The sequence below is a fragment of the Schistocerca americana genome, unplaced genomic scaffold (genome assembly GCF_021461395.2).
Source record: "Schistocerca americana isolate TAMUIC-IGC-003095 unplaced genomic scaffold, iqSchAmer2.1 HiC_scaffold_113, whole genome shotgun sequence".
Taxonomy (NCBI): Eukaryota; Metazoa; Arthropoda; class Insecta; order Orthoptera; family Acrididae; genus Schistocerca; species Schistocerca americana.
In genome coordinates this window covers 295,771-301,080 of record NW_025725187.1, presented here as the reverse complement: position 1 = coordinate 301,080, position 5,310 = coordinate 295,771, and positions in this window count along the sequence as shown.

Genomic DNA, 5,310 nt, shown 5'->3' with positions numbered 1-5,310 from the left:
CCACATATAACTAACTTTTTGTATTTCCTATAAAGTGAACCAAGGACCTCCTCTAGCATTAGCAAAAATGTTGTGAAATCGGAGTCTGGGGATCTATAAATAACAACAGTAAGACGTTTAGCTCCACTAAATTTAACCACACCTGCACAACATTCAAACCCCTTTTCAGTGCAGTACTTTGAAACATCAATTGACTCAAATGGGATACTGTTTTTCACATACATGGCTACTCCCCCACACCGCAAAGAGCTCCTAGAAAAGCTGCCAGCCAACCTGTATCCTGGTAAAGGAAGCTTCTGAATTATCTCCTTATTTAAGTGTTCAGATATACCAATAATTTCAGAGTCAACATCTATAAGCAGTTCACAAACTTTATCTCTAATACCTTGTATATTTTGATGAACTATACTAATTCCCTCATTAATTGGATACCCAAACTTTGTAGAAAGTGGTTTCTTTGTTAGAGAGACTTCCCTTAAGCAGGAATACCTATCAGCTGACTTTAATCTAAAAAAGGTACAGCTCTAACACCCACAACTACCGGAATTTTCCCATGAGTGATCCCACCACCCCCACCTATGCTGTCACCTATAAGTTTTGCCAACCTCCCCTTCCCATACCTGTTGAGGTGCAGGCCACGTCTCTTGAAACCCGTCCTACTGATAGACTCCACCGACACCACTGAAATGTGACTCATGCCTTCTGTCATCAGCGCACCCCCAAGTCTCATGTTATTACGCCTGACGGCTGTATTAAGATGAGGCCGATCGTGACGCTGAAACAGTTTCACGAAATGCACATTGGTGTTGCCAGTCTGAGTGGCTATCTTTTCCAGGTCACCATCTACGTCATACTCCCCATCCCTATCAATACTATTACCAGCCCCACCCACAATCACTACCTGATCCTCATTAGTAAAATCCCTACATAACCCCCCTATGTTAAAAGTCATCTGAGCCAATCCTGCATTAGGCTTCACAATGCTGGTGACCTGGTACTCACTCCCCAAAACTTCCTGCAACTGCTGGCCTACACCTCTACCATGAGAACTACCTAACAGCAGAACCTTCTTCTTTCCCTTAGACTTTGCAACTGTCCTAGCCACCGTAACTGCTGAGGTCTGCTGCATACTTCCTACATCTACAGCTACTAGAGATTCCTCTCCACTAGACACTGACAGTTGGTCATATCTATTACAAACACCAATAGTAAAACTATCTGAAAATCTCCTTCTCCTAGCAGATCTCTTGCCAACAGCCAGCTCCCATTCCCCAACCCCCTTCTCCCTCCTCATCCTATCTAGCTCCTCCTGTGCGTTTTTCAACTGCACCTGAAGGGCACAGATCTTACGCTCCTGCTCCTCTATCAATTTACTCTTGCTACATAACCTGCAGTTCCAGGAGAGGATCTCACCAGAATGCCCACTGGCTTCCCCACTGCATTCCCCCCAGTGAAAATACTTCGAACAAGTCTCACACCGCAATCCACTACTCACGAACCAACGGCAAAGCCCACACTTCTCACTCATGGTAAAATTTTACAATTATTGAAACAAGAAAAGACTTTATCTAAGTTCCGCTACTACAATAAGAAAATGTTAAAAACTGACTACAATTATCACAAACTTGCTCTACAAGGGAAGTAACTACTATTATTGACAGTATTAATCAACAACAAATGAGAATACAACAAAATACTAACACAGAAAGAAAATCAAACGTCTAATGACAGTAACGAAACTGAAAGCAGTTCGCAAAAATTTCTTCTGAAGTTATTTCACCGGAAAACACCAAGAACACCGGTTGAAGACTACTAAAGTTCCTAAATAAACTACTATACACAAACAATTAATTAGTACTTAGCTTTCGATGCGCCGCTACAGCTGCAACTGGTCAGCGCGGAATGTAAACACGGGTAAGAGGTTAAGTTGCTCGATACGAAACACTCACAAATATGAGGCCACAACACAAGAAATGCAGAGGTGAATGAAGAAACAACTAATAAGTCACTTATATAGTAAATATTATCACAAAAACAGCTAAAATATACATCATAAACCTAAAAATAGATGAAAACTTCGAAAGCGATCGCACACGCAGTCACGCGCTTATGACGTCACACCAAAGATCTCATGGTGGCTCTCCTGTGAGTATAGTTTTTCGCATCCGACGGAAAACTGACAATTAATTGTAACGTTCAGAGATTGTTAATGACGATGGAACACACAAATGGCGTCGCGATTCAATGCATCGTCCTCTAGAACAAATGTCTGCAACAGTCTATTGCTGTGTCGGTCATCTCATGGTGGTTCTCCTATGAGTCTAGTTTGTCGAATCTGACGCAAAACTGAGAGTTAATTGTAACGTTCAGAGCCTCTTAATGACGATGGAACACACGAATTGCGACGAGATTCAATACATCGTCCTCAAGCCGGATTGTCATCTAGGTTCTATTACTACATCTGGCACATTATCGTCGTACTCCTGTGAGTCTAGTTTAAAGAATCCGACGCAAAACTGATAGTTAATTGTAACTTTCAGAGCCTGTTAATGACGATGGAACACACAAATTGCGTCGAGATTCAATACATCGTCCTCCAGCTAGCTTGTCTCCAAGGGTCTATTGCTACCTCGGGTACCCTATGGTCGTTCTCCTGAGTTTGGTTTTTCGATTCCGACGCAAAACTGACACTTATTTGTAACGTTCAGAACCTCTTAATGACGATGGAACACACAAATTGCGTCGCGATTCAATACATCGTCCTCCAGCCGCCTTTCTCCAAGGGTCTATTGCTACCTCTGGCACCTTATCCTCGTTCTCCTGTGAGTCCAGTATTTCGAATCCGACGCAAAACTGACAGTTAATAGTAACGTCAAGAGCCTCTTAATGACGATGGAGCCCACATATAGCGTCGAGATTCAATATATCGTCCTCCAGCCGACTTGTCACCAAGGGTCTATTGCTACCTCGGGCACCCTATGGTCGTTCTCCTGTGAGTCTTGTTTTTCGAATCCGACCCGAAACTGACCGTTAATCGTAACGTTCAGAGCCTCTTAATGACGATGGAGTACACAAATTGCGTCGTGATTCAATACATCAACTTCCAGCCGACTTGTCTCCAAGGGTCTATTGCTGCCTCGGGCACCTTATGGTCGTTCTCCTGTGAGTCTAGTATTTCGAATCCGACGCAAAACTGACAGTTAATTGTAACGTTCTGAGCCCCTTAATGACCATGGAACACACAAATTGCGTCGCGAATCAATGCATCGTCCTCTAGCCCAAATGTCTGCAACTGTCTATTGATGTGTCAGTCACCTCATTGTGGCTCTCCTGTGAGTCTAGATTTCGAATCCGACGCAAAACTGACAATTAATTGTAACGTTCAGAGCCTCTTCATGACGATGGAACACACAAATTGCGTCGAGATTCAGTACATCGTCCCCCAGCCGACGTGTCTCCAAGGGTCTATTGCTGCCTCTGGCACATTATCGTCTTACTCCTGTGAGTCTAGTTTTAAGAATCCGACGCAAAACTGATAGTTAATTGCAACGTTCAGAGCCTGTTAATGACGATGGAACACACAAATTGCGTCGCGATTCAATACATCAACCTCCAGCCGCCTTGTCTCCAAGGCTCTATTGCTACCGCAGGCACCTTATTGTTGTTCTCCTCTGATACTAGTATTTCGAATCCGACGCAAAACTGACAGTTAATTGTAACGTTCAGAGCCTCTTAATGACGATGGAACACACAAATTGCGTCGAGATTCAATATATCGTCCACCAGCCGACTTGTCTCCAAGGGTCTATTGCTACCTCGGGCACCCTATGGTCGTTCTCCTGTGAGTATTGTTTTTCGAATGCGACCCGAAACTGACAGTTAATCGTTACGTTCAGAGCCTCTTAATGACGATGGAACACACAAACTGCGTCGCGATTCAATACATCGACCTCCAGCCAACTTGTCTCCAAGGGTCTATTGCTGATACGGGCACCTTATGGTCGTTCTCTTGTGAGTCTAGTATTTCGAATTCGACGCGAAACTGACAGTTAATTGTAACCGTTCAGAGGCTCTTAATGACGATGGAACACACAAATTGCGTCGCGATTCAATGCATCGTCCTCTAGCCCAACTGTCTCTAACGGTCAATTGCTGTGTCGGTCATCTCATGGTGGTTCTCCTGTGAGTCTAGTTTTTCGAATCCGACGCAAAACTGACAATTAATTGTAACGTTCAGAGCCTGTTAATGACCATGGAACACACTAATTGCGTCGCGATTCAATGCATCGTCCTCTAGCCCAGTTGCCTCCAACGGTCTATTGCTGTGTCGGTCATCTCTTGGTGGCTCTCCTGTGAGTCTAGTTTTCCGAATCCGACGCAATACTGACATTAATTGTAACGGTCAGAGCCTCTTAATAACGGTGGAACACACATATTGCGTCGAGATTCAATATATCGTCCTCCACCCGACTTGTCTCCAAGCGTTTATTGCTGCCTAGGGCACCTTATGGTCGTTCTCCTGTGTGTCTAGTATTTCGAATCCGACGCAAAACTGACAGTTAATTGTAAAGTTCAGAGCCTCTTAATGACCATGGAACACACAAATTGCGTCGCGATTAAATGCATCGTCCTCTAGCCCAATTGTCTCCAACGGTCTATTGCTGTGTCGGTCATCTCATGGTGGTTCCCCTGTGAGTCTAGTTTTTCGAATCCGACGCACAACTGACGATTAATTGTAACGTTCAGAGCCTGTTAATGACGATGGAACACAAAAATTCCGTCGAGATTCAATACATCGGCCTCCAGCTGACTTGTCTCCAATGGTCTATTGCTACCTCGGGTTCCCCATGATCGCTCTCCTGTGAGTCTAGTTTTTCGAATCCGACGCAAAACTGACATTTAATTGTAACGTTCAGAACCTCTTAATGACGATGGAACAAACAAATTACGTCGCGATTCAATACATCGTCCTGCAGGCGCCTTTCTCCAAGGGTCTATTGCTACCTCCGGCACCTTATCGTCGTTTTCCTGTGAGTCCTGTATTTCGAATCCGACGCGAAACTGACACTTAATTGTAACGTTCAGAACCTCTTAATGACGATTGAACACACAAATTGCGTCGCGATTCAGTACATCATCCTCCAACTGCCATTCTCCAAGGGTCTATAGCTACCTCTAGCACCTTATCGTAGTTCTCCTGTGAGTCTAGTGTTTCGAGTCCGACGCAAAACTGAGAGTTAATTGTAATGTTCAGAGATTCTTAATGACGATGAAATACACAAACTGCGTCGAGATTCAAAATATCGTCCT